The following is a 22,093-nucleotide window of genomic DNA, read 5'->3' as shown; positions in this document are numbered from 1 at the left end:
TATTTTTGAGACAGAGAGAGACACAGCATGAACGGGGGAGGGGCAGAGAGAGAGGGAAACACAGAATCGGAAGCAGGCTCCAGGCTCTGAGCCATCAGCCCAGAGCCCGACGCAGGGCTCGAACCCGCGGACCGTGAGATCGTGACCTGAGCCGAAGTCGGACGCCTAACTGACTGAGCCACCCAGGCGCCCCCCTTTTCATTAATTTTTAATTCTGATATTTAATTGTCTTCTAATTAATTCGATAAAGTCTGCCCTTCTGAGCAGGTTGAGCTGTGATTTGAGGAATTACCTTTTCTCCTTTGCAAAGTAGTATTGAGGTGCCTGACTCCCACAGATAAAAAACAATAAACAAACAAACAAACAAACAAACAAACAAAGATGGTCCGGTAACTCGAGGTAAGCCGATCAGAATTTCTCTGGAATCTCCAGATTTTGAGCTGAGTGGCACAGGGTAGGGGGAAAAAAAAAAGATGGTAAAGTGCATTCATCCAGGTGATGGAAGCCAACTAAGTCTCTTGAGTCTCAGCTTCTTGAGGCCAGAAACCTTGAGCCAAATTGGCTCCTGTTGTATCTGACTTATTTCCAAGGCTGTTTCCCCAGCGTTCTTATCCATCCTCTAAGTTACTTTATCCTTTTGCATAAATCCTTTTTTAAAAATCCACACTGATTTTTTCTGTGCTTGTGAAACAAAGCAACAAAAACAAAATAAAACTCTAGCTGAATCTATGTCCTCAATGACCCTGCAGTTACAATAGACTACATTTAAGTCCAGTGTAAAGATCTGATTGTGTACTTGCAGGATTCTGCCATGTGCCTGTTAGTAGGCAGATGTACAGGGTACTTATGTATGTTTCCTAATTTAGTTACCACACAGTATGACAAACAGACATGATGTTCTCCATTTTACAGATGAACAAAGACAGGGTTAGACAAGTCATATCACTCTTCTAACCTTATATAGCTGGCAGCCTAGTGGTTCAAAGACAGATATACCTAGTCTCTCAACCCTGAGTCTTTCAACTTCCATACTCCATTACAAGTTAAATTATTTGGCTAAAGAAATGCTTTCCTTAGGGCACCTAGGTGGCTCAGTTGGTTGAGCATCCGATTCTTGATTTTGGCTCAGGTCATGATCCCACGGTTGTGGGAGTCCTGAGCGTGGGGCTGCTTGGGATTGTCTCTCTCTCCCTCTGCCCCTCCTCCACTTGTGCACACACCCATACTTTCGAAAGAAAAAAAGAAAAAAAGAAAAGAAAGAAAGAAAGAAAGAAAGAAAGAAAGAAAGAAGAAAGGAAAGAAAGAAAGAAAGAAAGAAAGAAAGAAAGAAAGAAAGAAAGAAAGAAAGAAAAATGCTTTACTTAGTGTCTTGATTTGGGGTTGTGGTGGTATCCATTCTAGTTATCATAATAATAAAATAGTAAATAGAGGATACATTTATTTGCATTTCTATGTTGAAAAGGACATAGGACTGTGAACACGTATTTCAAGGGTTAGTGTTGTTGACAGGGAAGTTAGAACATCTAGGGGATGTCACATTTTACATGACCTCCTATAGAGAGTCTTAGCCCAAATTTGCTTCAGCTAAATATTTATCGATTCAGCATTGTTCACCTCTTCTGGAGGTCAGGAAGCACCTTGGCGTTTTATTAATGATTCTGCTGATATGGATGAGATCACGTTTGGTCCCAGCCTTCAGACAGGACTATTTCATCGATTTCTCAGAGGTTTGGTCAGATATCTGGCATTTCAGATCCAATTTAATTTTAATTTGATCTTTTCGTCAGTTGCTATTATTTAGGAAATACAACCCTACAGACAGAAAGAAGTAGTCAAAAATGTTAAGGAACGTATCTTCCCTCTGACCTATGACAGCTGCAGTGACACGTATCAAAATCTGATCTGATCTGATTTTCTCTAACCTACTGTCTTACCTCACAGACAAACCATGCCATGTCTCATTCATCTTCCAAACAACAACAACAAAAATCCCCATTTTGTGAAAAATACATCTGCCTGTAACACAGTTTTAAATTAAATCTATTAGAATTACCTCCATACACACAGAACATAGAATATTTGCGTGTATGTGTATGTATATATACATACATGTGTATGTGTATGTATACTATGTGTATATACAATACATATATACACACAAACACATTCATGTAGCTTCAGGGATCTCAATTCATTTAAAATATTCCTATGCTCTGTAAGAAAATATTTCTTTCTTCACCCAGTAATTTGTTCCTTTTTCCCAATCCATACTTATTTAAAGTTCACCTACTATATGCCCAGGACTGCATTCGTTCCCGGGTAATGAGTAAGGGACACACTGCACCCTGACCTCCAGAGTCTGTCGTGGGCCAATGGGAGAATAAGCAAGGCACAAACAAACAAGGGAATAGGATCTACAAACAGTCGATGTGCCGCGAAGGAACAAAGCGAGAGACATCCCTGTGGAAGAGAGGCTACTTCAGCCAGGTGCCTCATTGTGCATTGTTTGTTTCCTGATGTATTTGTTCTGCAGACCGCTCCCTACTATATCAAGAAGACGGTATTTAGGCAGAAAACCGCACTGACATGAAGGAGCAAAGGGTGCAAAAAGGAACATTCCAGGAGAGACAAAAAAGAGCTTGGCATTTTCAAAAATCCCATTAGTCGGGGAGCCTGGGTGGCTCAGTCGGTTGAGCGCCGACTTCAGCTCAGGTCACGATCTCGCGGTCCGTGAGTTCGAGCCCCGCATCGGGATCTGTGCTGACAGCTCAGAGCCCGGAGCCTGTTTCAGATTCTGTGTCTCCCTCTCTCTGACCCTCCCCCATTCATGCTCTGTCTCTCTCTGTCTCAAAAAGTAAACATTAAAAAAAAAAAAAAAAATTAAAAAAAAAAAAAAAATCCCATTAGTCAGTGCAGCCAGAACAGTGAACAGATGAAGACAGCAGCGTGACATGAGTCAGGCAGGGGCCACCACCCAGGGTCGTGGTCAGGTGTTTAGACTGTATACTATGTGCAAGGCAGACTCATTTGGAAAGTGAGAAGGTACAAGTCACGTTTTCATGTTTATTCTAGTGGCTGGGTGCAGAATGGATCGGGAAAGGTCTCAGGCTATTGTAGTAGTGCTGACAATCTGTGTCGCCTTGGATAAGGTGCGGTGACAGAGATGGGGAAAACGCGGAAGGAGGGGGGGAGGGGGGAGGGCAAGCAGAGGAGGAGAGGGGTTGCTCTTATTTCTTATAAATAGAGTAACTTTTGTGGAAATTTATGTGAACATTTCATGTGTGTGTGTCCGATAAAAGAATAAAGAAGGGCAAACATACCCCAAATTCTCCCACCTCCAATCGGATACCCTTCTCCAGGCTCAATCACATAAAAATGTTTGCAAGCACGCAAGATATTAGACGCATCTTTTTCTAGCTTGAGTCAGTCATTGCGGAACTCTACCCAAATTACCTTGTATAAGTTTCAGTCATTTTTACTTGGGAACATGATAATTGCCTGATAGGGCTGCATTGCCATTGATCTATCCCTCTCCGTAGATGGGTTTTATCCTCACTGCCACTCTTTGCCACTATAAACAATGCTGTTTTAAACATCTTTACTCCGCATTGGTGTTTGTATCTCAATGTTAGAGATTCTCAGGAGTGGAAGTGATGGCTCCATATCTCTTCCCAGAAAAGCTACTAAAACTCTCATTTCTATCAGCAATATATGAGAATAAAATTCTCTTTGCATATCTTCCTACCATCACTATTATGTGTTATTCTTCCTGGCCATCTACACCTTCTTCATGTGCAGAAAACCTTCAGACAACAGACTCTATATACCACATACCTGCGAGCCAGACTCTCAATGAGAATCTAGTGACATAAAGAGCAGATCATGTAAAGAGCCCATTCGGGCAAGGATGGGAAGAGCTCTGTCCAAATCTGAGATGGAGCGATGGGAATAAAATCCAGTGAGGGTACAGCATGAGTTTGGACAGGTTGAGTTTAAGATGCCTTGTCACTTCCTGGCAGAGATTACCAGCCAGACATATGTGTAGGGCTCGGAGGAAAGTGTGGGTTAGATGGGAGAAAGCCAGCATGTGGATGACACCTGAGGCCACAGCGGTAGATGGAGCCATTAGAGGACACACAGAAAAGAGAAGAGGCAGGTCTCCGGCCCGAACCCCCAGGAAGTCCAAATTGAGAAGTCAGTCTGGAGCGGAGTCTGAGAAGCAAACTTGGCATGAACCGCCGGGGAGGCCAGAGGTCAAGCAGGCCACTTTGAAATTAGGAAGGATACCTGCTTCAAAGTCTTGGAACAGATACCATCACATAAAGACACAGAGCTGTTCACTGCCCGCGGTGAAGGGAAGGTCTTGGAGACGTTACCAAGAGCAGTTTCTGGTGAGTGTCAGAGCAGAAAACAGATTGAGGTGTATGGAGCAGGGACCAGGGAAGGCAGGAAGGGAACCACGGAAGGAAGGACACACTGAAGCCACGTACACTCACCTCTTCCTCCTGCATCTCCAAAGCCCAGATGGAGGATGTGCCCAGGGGAGCCGAGAGGAGGGCTCAGGATAGAGGGACTCTTATCCTGCCCTGTCCGGGTTTCCAGAAGGTCCCTGTGACAGGTGACCTGTTCCATCTACATGGGCATGGTTGATGGTGTGACACAGAGAGGGTGCAGTGGCCTCCTGGACCTTTTCAGCCCCACCATGTTGGACAAAATGAGTTCAGGGCCTGCAAACCTGCTAGGGGGTCAGCGAAGAGTGGGAAAGGGAACAGAGAATAGTGCAAGGTCAAGCTTCTAGACCAGGATTTGTATAAAAGGGAAGGTGGAAAGTTTAGGTGGGGTGTAGCCTCAGTGACCGCCGAAAAGAAGCAGGTCATAAGAAAAGGTCAGCTGGACCCTGGCTGAGCCTAAATGGGTTGTATAGTCAGTGCTGCTCTAGGAGGCATAGGCATTCCCCCAAATCACCACACTAGGCCAATGGAGCAATAAAGACTTCAAGGCTTCCTGGAAAGATGAGGCTTGGACAAAACACTCAAAAATTTTGATGAGTGACACATAAAAATAAGTACTGGGACTTAAGAAAAATGGAAGCACAATGTATACATGGTAAGTGGCTAAAAAATCCTACACGGTTAATAAATACTCAAAAACATGGCAGTATACCTTGAATTAGTTAGACCTGGGATTTGCAGGTGGAACCGGACACCAGAAGAGTTGCAGCTTGGGAGTTCCAGAGACAGTGGGAGGGCAGGAAGTTACAACACTGGATGGGGAAGGGAGGGGTCCGGCCACACGGGTATAGTGAGGCAGCAGGAGACGACGGAGGTGCGTGCCTGTGTGCGTTTTGTGTGCCTACAAGGGCTCGGCTCCGCCAGGGGCAGTTGTGAGCATTCCCCTTGTGTTTACCGCTCGAGAAAATGAGCAAAGCAAATGAAGGCAGGATTTATGCTCAATTATTCCCTAATATATCAATCGTGTTTTCAAAACAATCATTAGAGCAGAATTGACTGTAACATGAATTCGTTGACTGCAGACGGTAGCAGATGTCAGCAAAACAATCAGAGACGAGAATGGCTTAGCCCATATATTAGCAGTTGTCAGGCAGGCACATTTGAGAACCAGCACTGGAGTCTGGAGACCTTTTGCCTCCAAGGCCACGCAGACTTTTGGTTTGTTTGTTTTCTGGAGGATAAGACTTATTTCCGTATTGTTCAATTTTTCTACAACGACCCTGTGATTGGGAAAAATAATACTTTTTCTAGAATAAAATCACTTTTTTTCTAGAAAAAGAATTATTTTTCCTAGTTTTATTGACATATAACTGACATATAACATCGAGTAAGTTTAAGTGTATGGCATAATGATTGATATGTGTATATATTGCAAAATACCATAATAAGGTTAATATATCTGTCAGCTCATACAGTTATAATTAGTGTGTGTGCACGTGTGTTGAGAACTTTTCATGCGTATTCTCTTAGCAACTTTCAAGTTATACAATACAACATTGTTAACTATGTTGCCAGGCTATAACATTAAATCTCCAGAAGCTACACATTTTATAATTGGAATCTACAACCCTTAACCACCTTGACCCATTTCCCTCCTATCCCACCCTTCCCCCAGCAACCACCAATCTACCCTCTGTTTCTATGAGCTTAGTTTTTTTAGATTCCACAGAGAATATATAGTATTTGTGTCACAAGCCTTACAGATGTGTAAAGCCCTTCATACAACTGTTTGCTATCCTAGAGAGGAGCAGGGCAAGGGGACGAACTAGAAGTCTGAGCAATTATGTGAAGGGACCAAAGAAAACCCAAAGTGACTACAGTAGAATGTACCAGACCGTTTTCACTTTGGGTCCAATTTTGATCCCACCACCCCTCTCAGAGGGGCCTGGGGTGGGGGCACCAATGTGACTAGAATGGCTACAGAGAGATAGAATCATCAATAGGGGTAATCAAGTGAAGATGTATGTAGACAACCATTTTGTTAATTTTGCTATGAGAAGGAGTTGAGAGAGGAGTAGATGACAGAAATGATATCTAAGTTCCACTGCAGTTTTTTTTTTTTGGTAGTTATTTATAGTTTCTTAAGGGAAGGCTGTTTTGTTTTCTTTTTTGTATTCAGCAACTTCACTGCAAGCAAGGAGATGATCTCCAAGTGGCCATAGATTTGAAGACAGACTCCAACCCCGTTTCCTGGTCCTGACAGATACGGGGTGTGAAAAAAGCAAGTGGCCACTCCATGGAGAGACCCAGAGGACAGCAAGGAGAAAGAGAATATTTCAAGATGTAAATGGCCATACAGGGGGCTGTGCTGATCCCTGATGCTTGAGACAGGGCAAGGAGAGGATGGCCAAGGAGTGGAGGGGATGGGCAGAGAAGTGCATCAGATTCTATCATGCCGAACTGTAGAAGGGAGAGCATGTAGGCGCTAGTCAATAGTCCGAAAGCTTGGCACTTCTGGAGGAGATTTTGGTGAACATGATCCGTGACCTCATGATGGGTACTGTGATGGGTACCTTAGTACCGCAGACCTAAATGCTTTCCTCAGTGGTATAGGAGCATCCGGAATATGGCAGCTTCCATTACGAACAGGGGAAAAACTAATGCTTATTGAACACTTCTGTGCTTCAGGTCGTGTTCTAGATCTGTTATATATTTCTCGGATCCCCTGAAGGTGGGATTATCTCCAATTTACCAAAGGAGACAATTAAAACAGAAAATTTAAATAATTTGTCCTGATGCACATAACCAATAAACAGAAGAGCCGATATTCAATTTTGACTCTAATGCCAAAGTCCATGTTGTTGTTGTTGTTTGTTTGTTGTTTTTGTTTTATTTTTGTTTTTTGTTTAATTAGGCTTTATATCTAGCACAGAGCTCAACGTGGTGCCTGAACTCATGACCCTGAGATCAAGACCTGAACCAAGATCAAGAAAAGTTGGATGCTTAACCAACTGAGCCAATCAGGAGCCCCAGTCTATGTTATTTCTCTAACACCCATTATGCCATTTTCTTCTCTTATATCACCTAACCTCTATTAGCAATGACCTTGTTAAATATGCATATTGTTTCAAATTCATGAAGAAAAAAATTAGATGAAATATATATATGATATATGTATGTATATACGTATACACACACACACACACACTGAAACTGTACTTATCACTGTATTTTATATGTAGAAAGCAGCTCATTAGTGTTTTTTTTTTCTTTTTGGTGAATGAACAACTGACTAATATGAAAAAATAATGTTATTAATTCATGCAATCATCATAGATTAGAAGATCCTTATTAGGAAGACCATGACCCATTTTGGGGAACATGGCATGCTGGGAAGTTTTATAATTGCTTGAATACAAGCTTTCAGTGTCTGAAACAGTAGCAATAATATTGCTGACTCTTAAATGTCGGTCATTGAGCTGATGAATTAATGAACTGATAATAAATAAACAGGCTCGAGTCCAGTCATCCCAAATTCCTAGTTAATAGGTGTTGGGAAAATTAGACTTTTAGGCTCGCTGAACCTTTTTACTTTCTTAAATTTGTAAAATAAAGGTAATGAATGGCCTACATACAGCTCAAGTGCATCCTTAAAAAGCAGGTAAAGAAAGGAAGAATAGACATTTATTGAATTGATACTAGCCTCTTTGGTAGACCATTTCCCCTTATTATTGTGTTAAGGAGGCATGACTATGAAAGACCTTCTCAAAGTTATTTTTTAAAGTTTTTTAAGTTTTTATTTATTTATTTTTGAGAGAGAGAGAGAAAACACGCAGGGGAGGGGCAGAGAGAGAGGAACACAGAGAATTCTAAGCAGGGTCCATGTTGCCAGCACAGAGCCAGACGTGGGGCTCGAACTCACAAACCGTGAGACATCCTGAGCCAAAACCAAGAGTCGGATGCTTAACTGACTGAGCCACCCAGGCACTCCTTGACTTTCTCAAAGTTTTGATAAGCAATCACTTATTCAGTAACCTGTACATGAGCTTCCATTGCGTTGTTACTTTCCCGGATGACATGAGAGGGCATTCTAGGAACTTGAATGACATATTTAGTATGAATCAGATGAAATATCATTAAAAAAACAGTCTCGGAACATTTTATAGGAGTAATACGGAAGTCATATTATAGAAGAAGATAACTGGAAGGCCACATGACTGCTTTAGGAAAGCTGAGAAGAAATTACTAATGACGGAATCATGAAATGACAGCCACGAGTAGCTGACCCTAGTAAATCTTAATGGTTCATGAGTAAGTGGAGAGCCAGTGCCCTCCCACAGCTATTCAAGCTGTAGAAGCCTGGGTCGAATGAGCAGAAGTCTGAATCAGAGTGGCACTATGGCATTGAATACTCTAATTTTTCCAAGGTCGTGCAGAAAGTCAAAGATAAAACAGGAAATGTCATTCAGCCTTCCTTTGCTACAATCTAATTTTATCCCCTTCAATATACATTACCAAGTTCACGTTCTCCTGGGATGTTTGGGGTTATTTCTATTCTGCATTCCTGTTTTTAGCATTCCGTTTCACTAGAATTCTATAAGCAGTGCACAGAAGTAGGACAAACCGTGCCAAAACAAGAATTAGCTCTTGTTCCAATGAGTGTAGCACCTAAAGGCACGAATAATGCAGGGAAAGAGAATGGAATCGCTATGTAGTAGCAAATAGCATAAATATAATTATTTTTAGACTGAACACTGGGAACATGATTTCTCAGGAGAGAAAGTTAGTGATTAGCAAATACTAACTGGAGATTTGTGTTGTGTATCCACAGGGTTGTGCTCCCATGTGTAGGGCGAACCCTCTGATACGGAGAATGATGGCTGTAGCAGCAGAGAGTAGATTTCCTGTTCTCTCTACCCTTTCCTCTAATCTGGAACATTCAACCTGGCTCTTGTTCCTACCACTGATATTGCCAGCCTGACATTTAAGGTCTTCGCCTCCATGGTTATGTATTTGCTGATAAGGGACTCCTTAATATTAAGAACCTTCAAGATTCAGTGGCATCATCATTACTGGTATAAATGCCAGTAAGAATGAGGACAGCCATTCAGTATTTGCATCATGCATTAGTTTCAAGATCTTTTTCACCTTCTTTTTTTTCATGTGAGCTTCACAAAAAAACACTGTGAGTTAGATAAGATATAGTACATATCTTGCTCCCAAAGACATTAAGATTTTCCTCTGGTTACTGAGTTCTGAGTTGCAAAGTTGGAGCTGAACTCTAGCAGCCCTCACTGATGCCCTCTCCCCTCTCAAACCCACCACCCACTGGGATTGTTCAGACGGCTCACCTTCATGGGAACCTGCTCAGTGCCCATCTGAATTTATGAGCCCTCCATGCTACAAAACTATTATCTTCTGTATGCCTTTCTAGCATATTTATTTATTCTATATGGTTGTAACTGTATAGTATACATTCATTGTATTCTAATTTTTAAATTTAATATAGAGGATACATTTTCCACATTCTACATGGTAGCCATAGTTATCTTTTTAATAACTCCAAAGTATTGAAACTAGCATATTTTCTTTCATATTTCTCTATTGTTAGACATTATTACTATTTCTATTCATTATAGCTTTATAAAGAATTTTCAATAGCTTTGGTGAAGAGATTCATCAAAACTACTCTTTTTTTATTATTTCCTTAGAAGAGGCATCTAGAAGTTGGATTTTAATAAACATATGTAATTTTATAACTTTTGTATCTATTGCTAAATATCTTTCCAAAAGTATTGAACCACTTTACATCATAAATAGCAATATATGAAAATGGCAAATGTATTGTTCATTGTGCGTGCCTTTCTTTCTTCCGCAGCACAGCAGACAAAAATAAACTTAATTCATCAAATGTTTGTTCAGAACCAACTACTAGCCAAGTCTTTTGCTAGACTGTAGAAATGCAAAGGCAAATAAGAAAGGCACGCAGCCTACTCTCCAGGAGCTCCGGATAATTTTGCCTCAGATAACTCCAGAGTCTCAGGAGGCAGGAATAATGTGCAACCAGAACACATATTTGTTTAGTGAACAAATTATTTTAATAGGATTTGAGTGGTGATGTATCTTCCAGCCTTGTGTGACTCCATCCTGAGTATATCAATCCTACTCTGTTGTCAACACTCCCATGAACGGGCCACGAGCATCTGTTCAGATTCCACATCAAACCCGAACAAAACCAGATTTATCAGCTCTTCTTCATATATTTCCCAGATGAGTCCAGTGATTCGGAGCCCAGGCAATATCTCTTTTCAAATTTTCAGGTAAGAGATGTCATGGCTCTTTTATGGCTCTTCCTCAGCACCAAAAAAATGTGTCTGTAAGGAAGAGACACTAGAGGAAAATCAGAAAATTTTGCTTTAGTCCTACATCTGCCTCTAAGTATGTGACTTATGGCAAGATATCTAATTAGCGTATGTCTCATGGATAGAGAGGATAAAGACAGCTTCCCGGCCTACTCCATGACTATCCTGGCTTAACTATTTCCCATCCCAAGCTTTCTGCTGGAAGCAGACCCATCTTCTCAGACTCCTTTAACATCCATCATAATCCAGGCTTATCTCCAATTACAGAGCCCCAGTTCTTTAGTCAAGGTCTAGCTCACCTAGCACCACCTCCAAGAAGTCTTCTCTAATTCCGGGCAACAGTGATGTTCGTCCCTTTCATACCACCCCCTGCATGGGATCATGTTAAATCCAATGTTTTACTCTGAACCTCTTTAAATCTTTCCGAAATCATTTCCTGGATTTTTACTCTATCTTCCTCATAATGGTCTACACAGTCTACGCAAAGATCTAAGCAAATAATATATATATATATTTGCTTTTGAACATTTGCTACTATACCAGAGACACAGTAGGGAGTCAAATGTTTGTTTAAACGTGATGAAAGCAACCAAAGGAGTCCAAACTTCCAGGAACTCGATGCTGGAGGAAAAAGAACTGCAGAGAAAAGAGGTAAACGTCTGCTTACAGTGTCCCATCTTAGCATGTTGAGATTCTTAAGGAGTACATACATGAGGGAAGCATGGGGAATCCAGCAGAAAGTACAGCAGGGAAACAAAGAGCAAAGCAGCACATTGGCAGCCCTGGAGATGGAGGCTGGAATTCTGGGGGAGCCAAGGTGAAGGGTAAACACAAAGGGCTCGAAACTGAAGCATTCCCAAAGAGCAACAACATAGAATTAAGGGTCATGCCTTAGGAAGAAGGGCAGACCAGAGAAAACAGCCATGACAAATCCTGAACGTCCACGTTGGTGGATTAAGGGGATTTTATACCAGGACTAGCTTACTGGAAGACATGATGAAAACAAATATTAGAATTCCTCTGGAGAAGGATAACATTATCACAGAACTACCAGTCTTTTCTTTTCTCCATGTCCAATCATTGAAAATTCAAGAATTACATTAAACTTTAAATTACAATAAATACATTCTTTAAATTATATCATCTGATGAATTTGTAAATGAAGATTCCCATATAAACATCATGACAATTATGAAATAGACATTTCCATTTCCTCAAAAGTTCCTTCATGATGCTTTGGCGAAAATTCCACCCACCCTCCAATTGCAGGCAACCAAATACTTTCTGCCATTACAGATTAACTTCACGCGTTCTAGAATTGCGTACAGACTTACACAGTGTGTGTATGCGAATACATAAATACATAATATATAATAATAAAGTATGTACTGTTTTGTGTCCTATCTTTATTATGTTCCTTTTTATTGTGAAATAGCATCCATTATCTGAGTATCCCACAATTTGGTTTTCCATTCAATTGTAGTTGGATGCTTTGGTTTACAGATTGCAGATATTATAAATAAAGCTGTAATAAACATTCATATACAAGCTTTTTTGTGGGTATATGTATATATGTATATATACATATATATGTATATATATACATATACAGGTATACGTATACATGTATATGTGTATATGTATATATATACATATACATGTATACGTATACCTGTATATGTATATATATACATATAAATATATATATAAATACATATATATATTTATATATATATGTATTTATATGTATTTATATGTGTGTATATATATATATATTTCTCTTGGGCAAATGCTTGGGGGTGGAACTGCTGTTGCCTGGTGAGAATATGCTTAAGTATATAAGAAAGCAGTAAAATGTTTTCCAGAGTAGTTTGTATTCCCAAATAGCAACAGATGATAGATCCAGATGTTCCACATCCTTGCCAAAAGTTGGTATTTCAATTTTTTTTTTTTTTTGTATTTTATCTCAGTCATTGCAATGAGTTTATGCTGCTGTCTCATTGTGGTCATACTTTGCATCTCCATAATGACTAATGATACTGAGCATTTTACCACGGACTGATTGGCCATTCACACCTCTGCTTTTTTGAAGAACTGCCTTTGCCATTTTTTATTGGATTATTGGGCTATTTTGATTGTGTTGTGAGAGTTTCTTGTCAGATAGATGTATTGGGAATGTGTTCTCCCAATCTGTTGCTTTTCATTTTCTTAGTGTGTCATTCAAAAAAGCAGGACTTTATAACATTAATGAAGTGTAATTTATCAATATATTTTCTTGTTTGGTTAGTACTCTTGGTTTCTGTCTAAGAAATCATTGTCTATAACAAAGCCACACATTTTCTCCTTTGTTTTCCTCAAAAAGATTTCTTTTAGCTTTTATTTAGGGTGTATAATCCATTTCAACTTAATTTTTGTATATGGTGTGAGTTAAGGATTAAGGTTTGTTTGGTTTTTTTTTCATATGAATATCCAGTAGTTCTAGCACCATTGTTGAAACCTATTGTTTTCCTATTTAATTGCCTCTGTTTCTTTTATTTTTTTAAGTTTATTTATCTATTTTGAGAGAGAGAGAGAGAGAGAGAGTGAGCACAAGCAGGGGAAGGGCAGAGAGAGAGAATCCCAAGCAGGCTCTGTGCTGCCAGCGCAGAGTCCGATGAGGGGCTCAAACTTAAAGAACCATGAGATCGTGACCTGAGCCAAAATAGAGTTGGACACTCAACTGACTGAGCCACCCAGGTGCCCCTAATTACCTCTGTTTCTGTGTTGAATTTCAGCTTACCATGTATGTGTACATCAATTTCTAGACTTACTATTCGATTCCACTGATCCATTTCTCTATCATTAAGCCAATACTACATTGTCTTAATTGATAGTCTTTACTGTAAGTCTTGAAAACACATAGCGTATGTCCATCACCCTTTTTTTTTCCTTTTTCAAAACTGTTTGGCTATTCTAGGTCCTTTATATTTCCACATAAATTTTAGAATCAGTATTTTAATTTCTATTTTAAAAAGTCTACTAAAATTTTTATTGGAATTGTATATAACCGATCAATTAATTTGAGAAGAACTGATACCTTAGTGATATTGACTCTTCCAATCAAACACCATGATATATATCCTTTATTTATTTAGGATCTTCAATTTTTCTCAGCATTGCTTTATATAGTCCAGTGATGAGCTCTTAAACATGTGCTTAAACATAACCCTAGAGATTCCATCTATTCTAGGTGGTATTGTAAATAGAAATATTTTATATTTCAATTGCCAGTTTTTCATTGTTAATGTATAAATATATAATTTAATTTTTTAGTATTTTTAAAATTTTTGCTATTTAGTGTAGAAGTTCCTTATGTATTTTGTAAATTAACTCTTTATCAGATATATGGTTGGCAAATATTTTCTCTCATTCCATAGGTTGCCTCTTGACTCTGTTGACTATTTCCTTTGCTGTGTAGAAGCTTTGTAGTTTGACACAGTCTTTCTTTCCTTTTTTTCTTTCTTTCTTTTTTCTCTTGACACAGTCTTTCTCGTCTCCTTTTGCTTTTGTTGTCTGTACTTTTAGTGTCATTTTCATGAAGACTTTGCCAAGACCAATGTCAAGAAGTTTTTCCTCTAAGTTTTCTTCTAGGTGATTTACAGTTTCAGGTCTTACATTTAAGTCTTTAATCCATTTAACTTCATTTTTATGTATAAGATAGGGTCCCATTTCATTCTTTGCATATGGATATCCAGTTTTCCCAAAACCATTTGTTAAAGAGACACTCGTTTCCCCATTGTGTATGCTTGGAGCCCTTATCAAAGATCAGTTTATACCTCTTTAATTGGCAAAATGGTCTCTCAGATGCATACTCATATTCCTGGTATCTCATTGATCTAATGCAGGATGATGGGAGAGAACTCCTAGGGTTATATGTAGGTTATATGTATATGAAGAAATATGCTTCCTCCTCAAGATCTGAGTGTTTCTGTGAGTTTTAATCTTCCTTATTCATTTTGATCCACGTTCCACAGTATTTGGTGTTTGCTTTGTGTTTTCATTCGAGATTTTCACCATTTCCTATTCCCATGGAGAATATTTTCTTCAATGTTTATCATCATTTTGTTGGGTTGGTGGGTTTTGTGGGGATGTATGGGATTAATTAGCCTTTATTCCAGTATACTTAACCAAATGTCTCTCCTTAAATAAGGGGTAAATCACTTGACCACAAAATTCCAAATGACTGAACAGCCAGCACTATCCATCATGAACTACTTTTTATTTGACTCACCAAGTCAAAAGGTTGGGTGGAACTTAGGCTAAAGAAAATGGCTTAATTCAAGGTCACACCTATTTTCGAGGGAAGCCCATGACTTCCCTCAGCTCAAAAATATATCATTTATTTTTATCATTGTTCTTGTATACTGAGGCCTTGCAAATTCATGTACCAGTTCAATACTATCTTCTGTATTTCACAGAGTTTGATACACAAATCATACATTTATTTTTCTTAAATTATTGCAATGCCTTCCAGAACAATACTGAATGGAAGTGAGGACAGCTGACACCTTTGCTTTATACCCACTCTTGGGATAAAGTGTTTAATTTTTTTTACATTAAATATTAATAACAGGTTTTTTTCAAAAGTGTATTTTATCAAGTTAAGTTCCCTACTGTATAGATATAATGTAGGTATGGAAACAGATGATAGATGATACAGATATAGATACGGATTCAAAAACATACATGTTGAGGGGCACCTGGGTGGCTCAGTCAGTTGGGCGGCTGACTACAGCTCAGGTCATGATCTCACAGTCTGTAAGTTTGAGCCCCACGTCGGGCTCTGTCCTGAACACTCAGAGCCTGGAACCCGCTTCCGATTCTGTGTCTCCCTGTCTCTCTGCCCCTTCCCTGCTGGCTCTCTGTCTCTCTGCCTCTCTCTCAAAAATAATAAACATTAAAAAATTTTTTTAAAAACATACATGTTGAGTACAAAAGACAGAAGTCATACAGGAAAAAATGTTTAACTTAAGAGGTAAAAGGGAGCAGTATATGAAGAAATACTAGCTGTTTTTTCTAAACCATTTGAAAATATTAAGTCACAACATCAGATCTCAAGTAGGAAAAATACAAGAGGAACAGTGTCTAGCCATATCATGCTCAGACTGATAAAAAATAAAAAGAAAGAAAGAAAGAAATTAATGCACCACAAGTGATAAAGGACATATTTCCTTCAAAGGGTTACTTATCAGGCACAGAGTAGCCTCTTCACATGAAACCAAGGAAGCCCAAACACAATCGCATGGTATTGTTAAAGTGCTGTAATGAAACATTATCAAAAGAGAATTCCTTATCAGCAAATACGTGTCCTTTAAAAGAGAGGAAATGGAAAAGGCAAAACAAAGTCTGCAGAATAAAACAGAATAAAATCATCGTGTTCTTGGGTAAGTAAAAATATGTTAAAGAGGACTGCAGGCACTAACCATTAATGGAAAGACTTATGAATCGGGCTACATGAAAACGAAGACTTCTGTTCATCATAGGATGCCATTAATGAGTCAAAATGCAAGACATGAAAGAGGAGAAAGTATTTCTAACACATTTACTCAACATTTTCATCCCCAGTATGTAAAGTTCTCAGGTCAACAATAAAAAAGAAAACCAGCCATCTTTCGCACATAGGCAAAGGATCTGAATAGGCATGTCACTAAAGAGAATACACGAATGGGGCGCCTGGGTGGCTCAGTCGGTTAAGCGTCCGACTTCGGCTCAGGTCACGATCTCGCGGTATGTGAGCTCGAGCCCCGCGTCGGGCTCTGTGCTGACTGCTCAGAGCCTGGAGCCTGTTTCAGATTCTGTGTCTCCCTCTCTCTCTGACCCTCCCCCGTTCATGCTCTGTCTCTCTCTGTCTCAAAAATAAATATAAACGTTAAAAAAAATTAAAAAAAAAAAAAGAATACAGGATTGTCCAATAAATGAAGAAAATATCATCTCCATCATTAGTCATTGAGAAAATGCAAATTAAAACTGCAGTATGATACCACTACCTACACCCATCAGAACCTTTGAATGGATAAATAAATGATGGCATACTTATGCAGCAAAATATTATGCGGCAACTAAAATGAGCAATGTACTGCTATATACAACAATCTGGATCACTCTTACAGACATAATGTAGAGTAAAAGAAGCCAAACAAAAAAGAATGTAAATGATTGCATTTATCTAAACTGAAAAATAGGCAAAACCAACCCACAATAAGGTAAGTCTGATTAGTGGTGATATATGGGAGAGGAAAGGATGACTTCTGGGATCTGGTCTCGTCCCATATTCTTATCTAGATGTTTATTATGTGGGTGTACACATATGCAAAATTTAATCAAGCTGTACATTTAAAATCTGCTCCTATCTTTCGAATTACATTTTAATAAAAATGGCAACAAAAATTGAGATTAAACCATATAAAATATCCTATTTTAATATATTGTGATCCAATACAGGCATTCAACAGGGAAAGATTAAAAGAAGATAAAAAGAACTCGGTAAACATACATTTATTTTCTCTCCAAAGATAAAATGAAGGAAATACATCACAATAACAGAAGCGAATGTGATGAGAGTGCTTTGAAAAATATTTTAAATTATTTGGGAATACCATCTATTATCACAGTTATCACAATGCAAATGGTATTTCTGTTAGAAAGATAATTCATCCTCCCAAGCACCAACTATCTAAATGTTCTGAAACTAATATTGATATATTGAGTGCTTAGTGTATTTCAGACTCTATAATAAGCATTTTCAATGCATTACCACAATTTATAGCCTCAGCAACCCATGAAGTAGGTACAGGTACTATTATTTGTGCCACTGGACACATGAGGAAACTGAAGTTTAAATAGGCTTAGTAACTTGAGCAAAGTTATGCACTAGTATGTGGCAGAACTAGGTGCTCAGGGCAGTGCTTGTCATGAGTCTACTGAAAGCACTCAACCAACAGTTGCTGAAAACATGACAAAGGTTTCTAACCCTCTTCATCTATGCTCTGTGTTTGTAACAAATCATCTTCTCAGGAGGGACCCTTAAAATGTAATGCAAAGTTAGACGTGAAATTGGGGATGATTACTAGATAGTTCATTATTAATACAGTACGTGTTAAGCATATTGATCTGCATAACTGTTTTGATCTCACTATCTGTTGACTGATTCATTCAGCAAGTATTTATTGAGCATCTACCAGGTACCAGAGGAGGAGTATGATGGTAACAAAATTCCTCCTCTCATGTAGCTAACAGTCTGGGGGAGAAGATAAAGGGAGGGAGGGAGGGAGGAAGGAAGAAAGGGAGGGAGGGAGGGAGGGAGGGAGGGAGGGAGGGAGGGAGGAAGGGAGTTAACAGAGTGATAAATGCTATTAGTAATAGTAAAGTAAAGGGGTAAAGACCACAAGTCTACCTTAATGAGAGTGCCTAAAGAAAAGTTCTCCCAACTGCAAACCTACACAACATAACAGTCAGCCAAGCAAAGACCTAGAGGAAGGGCATCCCATGAAGAGGGAGCAGCAAGTGCCAAGGGTCCCAGGTACACTGGGTGGGTAGGTCTGAAGAGCTCTGAGAAGGCCATGTGCCTAATGCATAGTGAGCAAAGGTGCTCTTCAGTATCCACATTTTCTAAATGTTTGTTTTGGGTTATATGTAGACTATCGTCTGTGCTCATCATGACTTGAAAGTCAGGTTTGCTAGTATTACTCGGGATACTCAGTGTCTGTTACATTATGAGCAATGAAGCTCTGGCTCTAAACTAGCATACTTTGCTTAGCAAAACACAAGCCCTGAAATTTACTAGACTCACCTGTTCAGAGTTAGTTTAGTGAGCAACTATATGAGCATGTCTCTTGAGGTAGAACTCCTCCTACGCAGTTCATGAAAGTCATACCTCTAACCACATACTATTCCTAAGACTGTTTTTCAAAATTCAATGTGGCCCTTGGTATCTTGTTAAAATACAAATGAATTCTGGTTCAGAAACTCTGGATGGGGTCTGAGATTCTGCAGATAATGCCTGTGCTGCTAGATCTTGGCTATACCTTGAGTCACAAGACCTGAGAATACTTCTAATAAATTAAAATGTGTTTTCCAGTTAAGTATCTATAGATTTTTGGGGACCTATCAGAATGACATTCTGAGCAAATGGCACAGATGGTCTGCTGCTTAACCTGGCTCCGGTTGTGATAATTAAGTTAAATAACATATGTGAGAACACTATACACATAATAAGTGTACAATTAGTAGTATTTTTATACAGTGAAAAGTTAACTGCCTCAGATGAAATCTGAATTACCAACGATGAAACTATTAAAATCATGTCGTAGTAAAATACATTCTTAAACACACTGGACTTCTCATGTCTTTATACACAAAGTGGGATCAGTTAATATACGGTGTGCTTTCTTTGTGTTCAGTATCATGTAAAACGCTGAGAGAAGAGAACCAGGTTTACAGCATGGTCTTTGACCTCAAGGATCTCCAATACAGTTGAAAGAGAGAGGGAAAAAAAATAAGGGAGAATATAATTAGCTGCTAATTCAGGCGATAGCACATTAATTATTATACCGGATCAGAGGCAAGTGAGATCAGTGAGGTCTGGTGTTGGCTCCTGTTCCACACCCCACTATGGGCGGGGCCTGAGGAGGAGGGAGACCAATCCAAGCCACCAACTACCGTGATTTCTCAATTCCCAGGCCAGTTCACAGAGTACAAGGGGGACGTGCTGCCATCTTTCCCCACTGTGTTTTGTCTTGCCTGTGGCAACATCTGGGGAATCCATGAGGCAACATGGATATGCTACTACATAATTTATTGATCATATAGACCTGCCCCAAGGCAGTGGAAAGCTACAGGGTTTTATTTTTCCAATTCTCTCTTTCTCTCTCTCTCTCTCTCTTTCTCTCTTACACACACACACACACACACACACACACACACACACACACATTTATTTATTTATTTATTTATTTATTTATTTAAAAGGCTCCACATTGTTTTGTTACCTTCCTGAATCCACCCACGCTTCCACTTGGGCTGATCTTGGGACACTTTCACATTCCAGGTCATATTTTCATAAAAAAGGAGATTTGATAGCATTAGTCAACCTAGCTTGGCATCTTAACAGCCCTTCTTTGACGATAATACCAATACTAACTGGTTTCCTTCTAAGTGAGCAAAATGTAATACTGTTAAAATTGTGCCAAAGAAAAGCCTGATATTTACTTTTCATTTGTTGATTGGTTTAAACTGGCCTTTCTTATGTACTTTCATTTTTATGGGGTAAAAAATTCCCCTGGATTTTTAGAAGGAAGTCTATCTATTTTTAGAATATGACTTGAAATTGAACATAATCATATATTTTATCAACAATGTTACTGCCCACCATTTTACTTTCCAACACCTGTAATAGTCAAGAAAGGCTTCAGGAAAGAGGCAGAACTTTGACTAAGCCTTAAAAAATAAGTAAGATGGATAAAGAATATTACTCAGCCATAAAAAAAAAAAATGAAATCTTGCCATTTGCAAAGACCTGGATGGACCTAGAGAGCATTACACTAACCAAAATAAGTCAGCCAGAGAAAGACATATACCATATGATTTCACTCATATGTGGAATTTAAGAAACAAAACAGATGAGCACATAGGAAGGGAAAAAAGAAAGGGGGAGGCAAACCATAAGACATTCTTAACTACAGAGAAGAAACTGAGGGTTGTTGGAGGGAGGTGAGTGGGAGATGAGTTAAAATAGGTGATGGGGATTAAGAAGGGTACTTGTGATGAGCACTGGGTGCTGTATGTAAGTGATGAATCACTGAAGTCTACTCCTGAAACTAATATTACACTATATATTAACTAACTAGAATTTTAATAAAAATTTGAAACAAATCAAAAAAAAAATTAAATAATATTTCATGAACCTGGACCTCTTTCTTACACCATACACAAATATAAACTCAAAATGGATGAAAGACCTACATGTGAGACAGGAAGCCATCAAAATCCTTGAGGAGAAAGCAGGCAAAAACCTTTGATCTTGGCCACAGCAACTTCTTACTCAACACGTCTCCGGAGGCAAGGGAAATAAAAGCAAACATGAACTACTGGGACCTCACCAAAATAAAAAAAACTGTACAGCAAAGGAAACAATCAGCAAAACTAAAAGGCAACCGACGGAATGGGAGAAGATATTTGCAAATGACATATCACAAATCAGATAAAGGTTAGTATCCAAAATCTATAAAGAACTTATCAAACTCAACACCCAAAACACAAATAATCCAGTGAAGAAATGGACAAAAGACATGAATAGACACTTCTCCAAGGAAGACATCCAGATGGCCAACCAACACATGAAAAAATGCTCAACATCACTCATCATCAGGGAAATACAAGTCAAAACCACAATGAAATACCACCTTACACCTGTCAGAATGGCTAACATTAACAACTCAGGCAACAACAGATGTTGGCGAGGATGAGGAGAAAGTGGATATCTTTTGCCTGCTGGTAGGAATGCACTCTGGAAAACAGTATGGAGGTTCCTCAAAAAACTAAAAATAGAACTACCCTATGACCCAGCAATTGCACTGCTAGGCATTTATCCACGGGACACAGGTGTGCTGTTTGGAAGGAACACATGCACCCCCATGTTTATAGCAGCACTAGCAACAATAGCCAAAGTATGGAAAGAGCCCAAATGTCCATTGACGGATGAATGGATAAAGAAGAAGTGGTATATATATATACACACACACACACACACACACACACACACACACACACATATATATATACCATAAAGATAAAGAAGAAGTGGTATATATATATATATACACACACACACACGCACACACACACACACACACACACACACACACACACACACAATGGAGTATTACTCGGCAATCAAAAAGAATGAAATCTTGCCATTTGCAACTACATGGATGGAACTGGAGGGTATTATGCTAAGTGAAATTAGTCAGTCAGAGAAAGACAAAAATCATATGACTTCACTCATATGAGGACTTTAAGAGACAAATCAGATGAACATAAGGGAAGGGAAATAAAAATAATATAAAAACAGGAAGGGGGACAAAACAGACTCATAAATATGGAGAACAAACTGAGGGTTGCTGGAGGGGTTGTGGGAGGGGGGATGGGCTAAATGGGTAAGGGGAATTAAGGAATCTACTCCTGAAATCATTGTTTCACTATATGCTAACTAATTTGGATGTAAATTTTAAAAAATAAAAAATT

This window comes from Panthera pardus, unplaced genomic scaffold (genome assembly GCF_024362965.1).
Source record: "Panthera pardus isolate Hobbes unplaced genomic scaffold, ASM2436296v1 HiC_scaffold_17, whole genome shotgun sequence".
In the NCBI taxonomy this organism is placed as follows: Eukaryota; Metazoa; Chordata; class Mammalia; order Carnivora; family Felidae; genus Panthera; species Panthera pardus.
Note: the sequence above shows the minus strand (reverse complement) of the source record.